Source organism: Bombyx mori, chromosome 16, assembly GCF_030269925.1.
Source record: "Bombyx mori chromosome 16, ASM3026992v2".
In the NCBI taxonomy this organism is placed as follows: Eukaryota; Metazoa; Arthropoda; class Insecta; order Lepidoptera; family Bombycidae; genus Bombyx; species Bombyx mori.
Window position 1 is genome coordinate 13,977,976 of NC_085122.1, and position 13,975 is coordinate 13,991,950.

General features: G+C 38.5%; 1 protein-coding gene across 8 annotated transcripts in view; it reads left to right on the plus strand.

The window, feature by feature from the left end:
- Positions 1 to 13,975, plus strand: part of LOC101736914 (homeobox protein cut) — a 180,833-nt gene that overhangs the window by 63,112 nt on the left and 103,746 nt on the right. The window lies entirely within an intron of this gene.

A 13,975-nucleotide genomic window follows, 5' to 3' on the forward strand; every position in this document is an offset into this window, starting at 1 on the left:
GCTATCGGTAGGAACATCTGACGTCATAATTGTATTCTTACTCTTCAAACATCATCATCATCATCGTCAGCCTATAGACATCCACTGCGCGATATAGACGTCGCTAAGGTTCTCCATGATGACAATCACAATCCTACATGAATCCGCACGGGTAGGTACTACCGCCCCGCCTATTTCTGCCGTGAAGCAGTAATGCGTTTCGGTTTGAAGGGTGGGGCAGCCGTTGTAACTATACTGAGACCTTAGAACTTATATCTCAAGGTGTGTGGCGCATTTACGTTGTAGATGTCTATGGGCTCCAGTAACCACTTAACACCAGGTGGGCTGTGAGCTCGTCCACACATCTAGGCAATAAAAATAAAATAAAAAAATAAACCTCCCAAGCTGGCCCACTCATACAGCAAAGTTACAATTTTATTTATTTTCTATCGAAACACATAAACAAGTAACATTAAGTTCCTTATTAGAAGCTTAAATACGTTTAACCCGCTCTCGTAACTCCCGACTCCTAATGAAAAGAGAATTTATAATGCACGAACATTAAACTACAAACAAAAACGGATGTGGCACCATTGAGCGTAGTTCATTAAACTATATGCCTATACGTGTGTGGAAAATTGTGGAAATCGTAACTTAATTCACAAATGCGGACCATTTTCCTTGAAGAGTTTTTAAAGATTTTCGTAAAAGGATTTGCTGCCGTGTCCTCGTTCACGTTAATAAACTAAAAATAAAACAAGAGCAAAATTATTATGTTATTTTGTTACGGCTGAAATAAACACAAGCTGAATAGGAAGAAACGTTATCGTCAGCTAATCACGGAAAATTAAGTGAAGCACACGTAGAAATCAGGATGCCACATCAAAGCGTCCCGCTAGTCTGCAGCGTCCCCACATCTCCGGTAATTAAGAGAGGCGCAAATTAGCGCCGAAAGACGAAATGTTTTTCTTTTGGGATGCGGGCGGGCGCGCTCGCGGGCCGCGCTTACTGCAAGGACGTGCCTTCACAGTTACGTTTAAAGACAACATAAGGCTCTCGGCTCCTTCTTAACTGGAAGGTCGCAGGACCTGAGCTGTGTATCAGCACTGGAACATAAATTGTGCATTATCATATTGACGGCGTGATCTATCGGTTATCAATATAATCAAGTGTTATAAAGCACTAGCTTTTGCCCGCGATTTCGTCCGCATGGAACAGTTCTTTGGGCATAACGCTAAATATTACCCGCCTCTTCATTTACGTAGAAATTGAAAATATTTTTGAATTATAGAATGTTAAGGAGCTATTTAATGGTACCTTAAATCACGCTTTTTAACCGACTTCAAAAGAGGAAGTTATAAATTCGAACATAATTTTTTATCTATGTAAAAAATTATGGCATAAAAACGTTATACTGAGCCAACCTTAACGTATAGATATATGCTGTAGCAAATTTGTTGTTAATTTTTTCATACATCATTTTAGCGAAACTTTAACCGTTTCCGCAGCGCACGCAGCGGAAGCTCTCAAAAGGGAAAAATACCCCCGATTTTGAAACATTCTTTATTGGTGCTCCGCTTGCATTTGTCTTAGCGTGATGTTATATAGACTATAGCCTTCCTCGATAAATGGGCTATCTAACACTGAAAGAATTTTTCAAATCGGACCAGTAGTTCCAGAGATTAGCGCGTTCAAACAAAGAAACCCTTCAGCTTTATAATATTAGTATAGATAAGCCCTAATTTAGAAAAATAAGGACAGTTCAATTTTCTTTTAAAGTTGCTATTACGGACCGTGATTTAGATTAAGTCCTTGCCGCTTGCCCTATAAAGAATGTGATACGGTCGAAGACACATCTGTCATATTCCTCAAATGGGAAAGATATTATCAAAGTACCTATCTAAAAAGTTATAAATACGTTCAGAAATCTTTTTTATTCTATAGAGAGCGAATTAATTGTCAAATTATGAAATGCGATTCATGTAATGTAATGATTCATGACATCACTACCATCAGGGTCCGAACGCGCGAGGAGATGGCGAGATGTCTCCACCTTGCACCCACCCATTAATTGTTGTCTTTTGAAAACTCATTTAAGAAAAGTAATTAAATTTTCTTTTTGATTTTTGAATTTAATTCTCGCTCTGTTCGTACCCGACGCTCTATAATAATCCTGTGAACGAATTCAAGCTACAAAAAACTAGATGGCGTTAGTGTACAAGAGCGGTAGGCTTACTTCAGTACTTTTACTACCAAATAGTGACATTTTATACCTACCTCGTTACATAGATGGCACTACCATAGGCATAGATTCATACGATTTAATTACGGTACTGTCCATGCACTTATGCAGCCTTTATGTGGTAAATAATTTATAAAAGAACTCACTATGCACAGATAATATCATAAAATATTTAAATTACACGACACGCAAAAAAAAATTTTTTTTGCTAACGCTATTCGTGACATTAAAATCATCAACACATAACGACTCACCCTACTGCGGACCCTCCTCAGCGGTCAGCGGTGTCCCTCACCCTCCCACGCACATGTCACAAGAAACTCCTTAATGTAGGACGACGGTTCGACTCCCGGTCAGAACAATAGGTGACGTACAGGACAAATAGATCGAAGTTATTTTATCAGTTATTGCTATTAATTACGTAATAGGCTGGTAGCAACTATCACATGTCACTGTGAGAAATCGCAGTGCCATCAAACGATAGCAAAACTTTGCACTCACAAAACTACGTTACAATAAATGTTTGAGAAATTCTAAAAAATATATATGTAAGAAACACTATAACTCAATATAAACATATCCAATCTAGTCGGGCTACCATCGTATGTGTCGTCGGTAAGCCAAATTGATCCGCAAATTACCTAAAACGGACCCTTCTCACCGTCTCCCTCCACGCCCCACCCCCCAGGTTTTTACATCAATGTTTTTCTATAGACATGTGAAGGGAAATATCTAAACATCTAAGGGTGGTCCAAGTTTTTGGGATCTGCTAATAACCCTTTGAAGGGCCGTGACTGGACGATTTTTAGCGGAGACCTCTGTATTGAGATGAGAGCGTGCGGAATAATGTAAGCCAGGGTCCTGGCGTGCTCGCTCACATATTGTACACTGAAAACTTTTGTCGTAGAGCAATCGAAAATGAAACTAAGGAAATTGACAATTAATCCGTACTCAAATAGACTAGAACTGACGGAAGTTTGGAAGGAAACTTCTGACAGAGAGCAGGACATGCGAAAAAATGTTTTGTTAATATCCAAATTAGTGGTTAATGAGAAATACAAATATAAAAATTGAACCTGAAACTATTTTTTACTCATTCAATCTCTGAAATGCGTGTTTATCAAAAAAAAAAAAATTCGCGCCCATCAAAACATGACCTCATGAATTCCCCACGATCGCAGATAGTCCCTCGGACGCTGGCCCCAAACGCTTATTTAAAATTTTTCCACCCGTATTAATTCCTTCATATTGACGTCCGAGGCTCGGGGAGGCAGGGGGAGCTGCAGATAACGCGGGAGACATAAAACGTAGGAGATCGCTAATTCATCATAAGTTAAAGGGTTTTTATATACAGAGCCGGCCACTCTTTGTACGGTCTGCAAAAATGAGGATATCGTAAGAAATAAAAAAAAACGCTTCAAAGGGTTAATGCAAGGGGTATATTAATTAGCTTTGGCGATTCGAACGGAGACACGAGTACGTATCTTGCGAATTCGCTTTGAGCTAGATTTCTTTTTTGAGCTTTTGAGCTTTCATATCGGAAATCCGAAGAGCTTTTAACTTTCCATAAACTGAGATGCATCAAACAATTTCCGTATTAAGATTTAAAATCAAGCGCCTTATCCTGAGATACTGCTAAATAAACAGTAATAATTTCTGTGTGGAGCGACAGGTAAATAAATATTGAATAATTGCATTATTCTGTTTACTCGAAGGGTTCAATTTATTGAAAGTAAAGTACAAAGCGGATTGAATTAATTTTGCCGTCGATTCCGATAGCTGTAGACGCGTGAGTATCGCAAAGTTTATTAGGAACTTTTAAACGATTTAAAAGTTCCCTTCGAAGCTCAGTTTCGTAAACAGATACTCGTTTAAGCCCATTCCAGTATCGAACTACGCTGAAACTCCAGTTGTGAATGAATGGAGATTTGCCGTTTTGTGGAAAACTAGTTTTTTTACTTTAAAACAGTCTAGCTTTAAGTTTTGTTACTAATTAAAATTAACTTCATCGAATGATTCTTAATTGTGTCGTTTTAAACAATAAATTATTAGTAAATTCATAGAATAAATTAGTAGAATTAGTAAATTTGCTATTTCAGTTTATGCCTTTTTATTACATGAAATAATATTATTATCGATCTGGCACCTAGTTTTATAGATACCTGACTTTGGGGGTATGTATTTGTCGTTTATTTTCCTGTTAATCATAACATAGTTGTAGCATCTACTATCCTGCCTACTTCTTCCGCGAATCCTTTATTGATTCAGTTGAGCCTTGACAGGTCTCATGTTTCGAGCTGGGCGGCAGCACTCACGAGACGACTAGAGAGCTCGCTCGTCTAAGCAACTATATGTATCTATACTAATATTATAAAGAGGAAAGATTTGTTTGTTTGTTTGTTTGTTTGTTTGTTTGTTTCGAATAGGCTCCGAAACTACTGGACCGATTTGAAAAATTCTTTTTCCATTAGAAGCCGACATTGTCCCTGATGAACATAGGCTACTTTTTTTTTATTAATTTTTTATTTTATTTTTTTTGTTTTCATGTGTGTTTTAATGTTTCCGAAGCGAAGCGAGGGCGGGTCGCTAGTATAATATATGTTCTGGACGGGCGACACATGTAGGTACACGTGTGTGATGTTATGAAACCCAAACAAAAAACCGAAGCAGTCGATAATTTGAGTAGAAAGTTAAGCGGGCACACATCCCTTAAAGTTAAATCAATTAGGGCCCGCTTTAAAATCGTCCTCGGAGGGCGGAGGGCGTAGAAAAACTTCTAACGAATGTCCCTCGAACCCTTTTTAATCAATTAATTACTCAATTCGAGCACATTGTCTCGGTTCATTGTGTGTGCGTTTGTTTTAGTTTTTTAAACCAATTTAGTGTACTGTGTGCTTAGTGCGAGCTTTTTAACGTTCTCGATAACGTAAAAGTTAACTCAAATTTGTATACAATTGGAACAGCGCCCCTAGCGGCAAACGTAGGCAAAAGTTACAACTTCATACAAATATGAGTAAATATTACGTGGCGCATTTACGTTGTAGATGTCTATGGGCTCCAGTAACCACTTAACACCAGGTAGGCTGTGAGCTCATCCACCCATCTAAGCAATAAAAAAAATTTGAACCTTGACATTGTCACCTCACCGGCTGCCTAGAGAAGCCTGTGTGGCTTAGTTTATATCCTGTGTGACGGTTTAATTAAGAGTCGCGTGGTCCCCCGAGCGCTGGTGACACATCACGCGAGCACAGAAACCAACTACACCTGGGATCTCGAACCGTCTCTATATTTTCTTATCTCTGTATCTGCGTCCTTAGAATAGACGCATGCGTCGGCTAATGAAGTATTGTATACCAATTAAACTCGTACGATGGATGTAAATGAGGTGTGGGCCTGCCCCGCGCCCTGCCCCAGCGACTTCTGTTACGACATCGCCACTCATGATAACTCACGATAACTCATGGTTGATCTGTGATTTGCAAACAAATAGATTATTCTTTTTTTTATTTAATACTAGCTGACCCGGCAGACTTTGTAGTGCCTCAATCGATAAATGAAATACCTAAACTTTTGTATAAAATAAACTTAAAACAAACAAAAAGAATCTGACCGATATGTTCTGTGTTACGAAGGAAAAACAAAATTGTTATTTTTATTTGATTTTGAGAATTTTCATATTCATCTACCTTTTAAACCTTCTCTGGACTTCCATAAATAATTCAAGACCAAAATTAGCCAAATCGATCCAGCCGTTCTCGAGTTTTAGCGAAACTAACGAACATCAATTCATTTTTATATATAGAGATATATAGATTAAATAATACTTGGACGACTTGGCTATGTCCGCTTATGAAGGGACGATTCGGTCAGCCTTTCAAAATAAAACAAAACAATAAACTTATTAAACGACACTAAAAATGATAATTTAATAAATATCTGTTCCAAACAGACAACAAAAAGACACAACTAAATAACTCATGAAACAGCACTTCGCGGAACAGAAAAGACGATCAATGAACCCTGTCGCAAATTCGATCGGCTGCCTATTTATAAAAGGCGACTGCAAACGTAATTACAAGTTACAAGTGCCTATCAGTCAAAATGAGCAAAATCAAAAGTCCACCCCCCGAACCGAACCCGAAAACGAAGAAATAATTAAAAGGTCGACTGAAAACCGAATGGAAACTTAATTCCGATGCCTATTTGTACCTCATCGAGTTTTACCAAGTTTCGCGGAACTTCTCCCGGAGCGTCGCGTCTCGTCTGCGAATATTTGCTTCGACTTTTAACGTTGCCAGTTGCGTTAATTCGTAATTAGGGGGTGATCGGTTATCATCCCTGGCACGCCCTACTTACATAATATATACGAGTGTGTGTGCAGCCTTAAGTAAACGGGTGGACGAGGTCAGAGTCTACTGGCTGCTGCTTCCATTCTAATAAAGAACTATATTGACTTTCCAAACAAAATGAAAACATTCTACACTCGTATCTTGTCAAAGATTACTGACAGAGAAGTCAGACTGTCGACTAACAGTGTCTATTAATACATTAAAACTACAACTGTAACTGTCAATCACGCAAGACAAGTTCGAATATTCAAAATTTAAATTGAAATTAATTATCACTCCCCCGCGGAAGTACGTCGGAAAGTTGTTTGACTCGCGTGCCGTGTAGGTTCGGCAGTTTCCGTCGCCTCCTAATTCCGTTCGGCTCAATAAAGCCTTTATTGGCGCGTTATTAGCTAGGCTTTTATCTTCTGCCGTGTTCGCAATGAGCCACTGCTTTAAAGTGATCATAGATTAGGTAGGTAAGAGAGGGTAGTTGACATCAAATGTTTCATTTTGAGTGTTTCATGCGTTGGAAAAGTCGAATGTTAGTTGAAATAAATATTTCAAAAATTGTTTAGTTATTATTTTGAATTTCTGTGAATCTTGAGTAAAAATGAAATGTACCCCCTTCTTACATTAATTACTAGACCGTGAAATCGTTTGCGTAAAAATTGTTAACACTTTTTTTTATTAGCTTATTAAATTTTTTAAACCTATTAACTTTCTGTACATTTATCTTTTTGTATATTTTAATGAGTTTAAGTGTGATAATGAGGGTATAGACCTCATAATAACGTCATCCACTTTTACACATGAGGTCGAATTGGACTGTGTTTTTCAAGCCGGTGCTTATGGTCGCCGCGTGGCCAGTAGGTATAGACAGCAACTGTAGGTATTGCAAAGCCATTGTTTCTACAAAAATATAAGAAACAAAGTTAATTTGTCGCGATTTTGGGGCAATATGCGTGTCTCGCAATCAAGAGGCCCCATGTTCGACAGAGATCATTAATTTATTTCAGACAGTTAGTAAAACTAAATCTTAAACACTCAAACATGAGCTCTATTCATAATAATATTAATATTTAATAAATTTTCATTTTCAATATTTATAACAAATTTATTTATTTTCTATGACCATTAAATTAATTGAAGTTAAACATCTTACATTCTTATTACATACCTTAGATCCTTAATTTTTAAATCATAATAAGATTTTACCGACTCGTTATCAAGGACACAAAAAAGCACATAGGGACTCATTTCAACAAAAATAATAATACTCGAGGCAGATTTGCTTTCTACACGAACACGAATGAATCCGCGCCTAAAAATTAAAGCTCAACATGCTTATTTACCAACTGAATGTTTTACTTGAGTTAACTTGTCACGCCTAACAATCCCTCTATACTGCGCAATCTATGACCTGAAAGCACAAAGGGGAGACTTTATTGGCAACTACCGATGCTTTTATCATCGAAAGCGTGAAGCACAAACCGACACACAATATTACACACGTCACGTGACATATTTAGACGTGGATACGTTATAGGTTGTGTGTGTGTGTGTGTGTGTGTGAACAGGAGGCCACTATCGACAACCAGCACGTAGAAACAACATGATGTACTTCTTGTTGTTAGAGCGTGTTTTGATCCCGCCCGGGCAGGCACCACTGGCCCGTCTAGTGCCGCTGCGCTGTGCACTCGGCCGTGGGGATCATTACCGTTCCAATATTACTAAGCTTTTCTGAGACGTAAGAAGGACCGGGCTTCAATATTGATTTTAGAGTGCACTCACTCCTCTAGTAGAGAACTAAAATATTGACAATACGTTTATATTTGGGTTTTTTTCACAAACCGACACTTGGCCATGGGATTGGATGTCTTATAAACTTCAAAGTGAACGGCATGGCGGTGTGATGTCGCCATGTCGCTGAGAACAGGTACGTTTTAATGGCCAACCGAACATCAACAATAAATGAATACGCCGTGAGCATTCCTGAGCACGCGTGATCGCACTACAATAGTTGTAATTAATAATCGGCAACATTCCCATAAAGCTATATGTATGTGTGTATGATTCGGTTACTGCCGATTAACTAATGGCCTATCTAATATTAATCTTAGTCCACGGACCTATAACCCACATTCCAACAAAGCTCCAAGAATCAACGCAACAATGTAAAGCTCAAAAGCTTTTATAAATAAACTTTAAATAATGACAATCCAATCAAAATTCCCGAAGCGTCGCTTCCAGTTGGCGCCGTTCCAGGAGTCGAACTCGCGACCCGCTCACCTGATGTCCGCGATCAATCAGCCGGAGTCGTTAGAGCGGGACTCGGGACGGCGACAGATCATGAGCTCCGACCCGCTCGCCATCGATCTGGACGACACTAATGCACTTTATAATTATTCGAACGCTGATTGTCGATGGTCGGGCTGACGGATGGCCATCGGAATAGTTCCGGGCTGCTCACTATTCTTCAACGTGACGCGGATTTAAAATATATCACTCGTCTGTGTCTCAAACATTTCGAAACTACATAGAAGTATGTGTGTGTGTGTGTATGCGTTTATAATGTTACAAATGATTAATTTAGGCTGTACAATATCGGATAGAATAGAACAACCTCATTCCTTCCTGGGGTGGGGGGCGCTAGGGGCGGCAGAATACAGCCATCGCAAATCGGCACTGACTGGCGGTAAGGCTATTGGAAGATATTGTGAGCCACCACCAGCCTACATGCTACGAAGCAGCATGCATTTAAGGCTTAGGAGTCCCGGTAACCGTACTCGTCGAACTTCGGCAAATAACTCGACGTGCAACCTAACCTAAACATCAGCCCGCTGAGTTTCTCACCGGGTTGCGATTCCAATCCGGTAGTAGATTCATTCGAGAAGCAGCTGCTCTTGAGTTGTTGCCCTTTGCATACATTTTTTGGATTCTTGTCTATTAATAAATCTAGGTTCCATAAAACAAGAAGTGTTGAGCTAAGGAATTGAATGGCGGTGTATACGTTGTACTGTCCATGGACTTCAGTAATCTCTCAACACCAGATGAACGTATGTTCCTCTTCCCACATGAAAATTACCAAAGACTGATTGAGACTTTTGACTAATTATTTGCAGACCGACTGAACTCGAGCTTTATGTCATAGCCCGTGTAGTCCCTGGACGTCCTGGCGCGGCGGCCAGGAATCAGAGATGTGAAGTCGTGAATGAAGTAGTCATAATATTTAATTCAAATAGATCGCAGGCGGAGTCGCGGGCCGCACTCGTTAACTGAAGCTTCAGCGAGTCGTAGACGCGGTTAAAACACTTACGGATTAATCTCACATTTATTTAATACAACAATTACCGACGCTTCGAATATTTACAGTCGAGAACATACCCAACTGTTTATATTCCTGGGTTCAGTAGGTTTGCATTGTTTACTCAATTGGGTGTTGATGGTCACTCTCGTGGAGTGGGAACAAGGGGAATGTCACCGGCTATGGGAGCCCATGGTCTACAACATGAATCCGGATTCTTACGTGAAATTGAAATCTTAAAGCTTAGTACAATCCTCGCTGTGGTGATCGCGTATATATACACTGGTTTATTAATCTTGCCGGTGCCAGAGAACCGTCTTGAATCGCCAACATTAAATATAGAAAGTATTAAATAAGTCGAACAAATAATGCTAACAAATAAAAAATAGTTTAAAAAACTAACAAAATACGCTTTTATATAAAATCCAACTAAAAAATAGAAAATAAATTTTAATAAATTTGAATTAAATATAGTGTACGAAAAAATGATTTTATTGTAAAAAAGCGTGGATTTTCTAAAAAAGCGTACTTTGTTAGTTTTTTTAAACTATTGTTTATTTTTCATTTTTTAGTTGAATTTGAATTTTTTCAATATTTTTTTAAATATTGTATTGTCATCGGTCCTTAATAAGTATACCAAATTTCGAGTTAATCCAACGTTTTGAAGGGGGTCAAAATCATGTTCAAAGATTCCGTTACCAACATACATACGTCTGAACCTAATAAAAGCGTATTAATTAAATCATAAAACATCTCGTTTATAAATAAAATAGATCGCACGTTATTATGTGTAACATAGTTGCTCATTGTTTCCTTAGTCAAGCGAAGAGAATAGTGCTTACGACCCAAAACAACAGGATCAGCTTTGACACTGTTATTACCGATGACCGAACGGGCTGATCACTCATTAGACCGTCAACGTAACCAACTGTTCTCAAATTTTTGACGGGTAGAATAAAATTTGATAGAGGCGGCAAACAAACAGTCGCCGAACAATGCATGTGAAACTCCTGATATCGATCTAAATGAAACATCTTCTTATATTTAAGTGCGAGCTTCGTATTAATCACCGTAAACAAGAGAAAGGAACGTATAAATCGTAAATGTGGATCGTCTAATTGCGTGTTTCCGGTTGATTTTTGCTTCGAAATAAAATAAGTGCTTTGAATACGCGTTTAGTAATTACATTCTAATGTCCCGGCCAATAGCTGAACTAATCACTCTTTGTTTGAAGACTCTTTACTGGTGGTAGGACTTCTTGTGAGTCCGCACGGGTAGGTACCACCGCCCTGCCTATTTCTGCCGTGAAGCAGTAATGCGTTTCGGTTTGAAGGGTGGAGCAGCCGTTGTAACTATACTTGAGACCTTAGAACTTATATCTCAAGGAGGGTGGCGCATTTACGTTGTAGATTTCTATGGGCTCCAGTAACCACTTAACACCAGGTGGGCTATGAGCTCGTCTAAGCAATAAAATAAAATAAAAAAAAGACAGCGGTAATTCAGCCGCACGACTCTGACACACGGAAAGATAGAACAGACGTAATTAAAAGGGTTTTGATATTTAGTACGCAGCCCTAAAAGTAGTCCTATGTGTCGAAGGGTCAAATATCCCAAGTTCAATGTATTCAAGGCAACCTGAAGCCGGAAGGTGGATTCTGTTACGCCTAGCATAACTTGAACTGCCAAAAATACATTGTAAATGATTGTGGAATTAATGTTTCTTAGGTAATCAGCAGAGTTAATGTCTCTTTGTTTGAATATAACAGTAATTATTTAAAAATACGAATAAAGACAATTTCACTTCCGTTCGACTTTATTACAACGATTTCATATATTGTATTACACTGTGTATTCATTTTACGATGTGAATATTTTATAATTCAAAATGAGTGCTTGTCTCAGAACAAATTTATCGTCTCTAATAATATATCAGCTATCTTATGGACTTTATAGTTGAGGCATAATATGTCCTATGATGGCTATGCCCCAATCGAGCAATCCTACTATCATTCATCATCATCCTTTAACATACAAAATATTGAAAAATTATAAATAATAAATCGTTTGAAAATCATGCTGGTGGTAGGACCTCTTGTGAGTCCGCGCGTCCACCGCCCCGCGTATTTCTGCCGTGAAACAGTAATGCGTTTCGGTCTGAAAGGTGGGTAGCGCATTTACGTTGTGGATGTCTATGGGCTCCAGAAACCACTTAACACCAGGTGGGCTGTGAGCTCATCCAACCAACTAAGCAATAAAAAAAAATATTAAAAAAATGCACTCTGCACTACAATTCGACTCTACGTAAACACATTTCAAATTCAAATTCCAATTTACAGAACGCCAACAATATACAAATATTGCAGTCAATAAAACAAACAATACAAGCGAATTTCGGTCGGGGGGTTACGTTCTAGAAGTTTCCGGACTAAATTCGAATGAATGTCCCGCGACGAGGTCTGCGATCGAACACCGAACACCTACTCGGTCGTTATGTTAGCTCGCGATTTGTTGTGAACTTTACGCGCGAATCAAAGAAGCAGATGGAACGTTTTGTGCAATTTTCAAACTGTTCAAGTTTCGAACGCGTTCCAATTCGTTTATTTCACAATGTTGCCTGATTTTGAAGAGAGTTTCCAATATAAGTTTTTGAATTCTATTTATATCAATAAAGATTCCGCGGTGTGTTGTATATGGTATATGGTATAAACATATATGTATGCACTGCACTCGACTGCACGTCTTCCCTATTTCAGCTTGTTATTGATATAACATTGAATAGAGTAAAGTAGAGATCTAAATCCCCACGCACCCTATAGTCTTCTGATTAAGTTTATTACCCTCAACGTTTAGGTTTCACACGATGATGAGGTCACCGCTGCACACACAGGCCTTGGCTATAGAGAAACGACAGTAAAATTGTAGGTTCATTCCAAAAAATACTATAAATGTCATTACTAACATTATAAAAGAACTGTGTACGACTTGCTTTATTGAAAAGAATAACAAAATACTGATCCAAGGTTGGAATAATTTCAATGCAGTAAAAATTCCGACCTCATGTCTCAAGGCGCTAACGACTTATGTGACTTTATTAGACTCAGTCATTTATGTCAAAAATACGCTAGTAGTTTTGTCTCTTAGAAGCACAATAGAGTTAGGTAATTTTAAACTAACTATTTATATTAAGAGTTCTATGCCACACAGGTGCGAGCGATTCTGTTTTATTGGCTGCCCTCCCGCGCTGCGCGCTAACTCAATATTTGTGTAATATAATAACTATTTTGTACTAAACATACAGACATATGTATAGATTTCACGTGTGCCATTTAATATGATTACCAGTAGGGATTTATGTCGAGGACTTCTGTTTGATAAAATTGACAGTTCACTTGACTGGACTGGTGGTTTATTAGCGCAAATGAGCACTATTTACCAACACATAGTCCCTTCTACCAGCTCGTGGGAATGGTTCGCTGTAGAAACAAGCAGGAGGATAATAAAAACAATCGAAAAATAAGTTAAGCCCAAAAATGTGGGTAGTAGCCAAAATCGTTTTTTTTTTCTAATGAGACATTTTAAAAAAAATAAGTAATATTTAATTAAAGTAACAAACAAACATTCCAGAACGAAGTCAAACATGGAACTCTCGAATCGCCAATCGGATTATCGTACTGCTCGTATAAAAGACGGGAATCATCTTACCCCTTCCATTGGGGGTAGCGGGAGGATGGGGGGCAGCGTGAGGGGAGCTAATGGCAACACCACTCGGATTCATTAGTAAATTAGAAACCGGATGAGTCCAAAGTTACGAAAATTCAATATCTAATAATGATGTTCTCTACCTGTCTATCGGCGGGGCGCGTGTCTCCACTCCACAATTGACTGCCGAATGTTTGTGAAGCCGAATCACTCTCAGAGCTGCGATTGTTCTGCCCCTTTGTGGTTTTAACATTCAACGTTGACCCGTATGTAGATTAAAAGTTATTATGTGGCGAAATCAAGTCTTCATTGGATATCAACATTATTAATTAGGCTACATATTGACCCTGATAGTGTTGATGCTACAGTCTTCACAAACGTTCACATAAATAAATATTTACTAACAATAACGCCACGTTA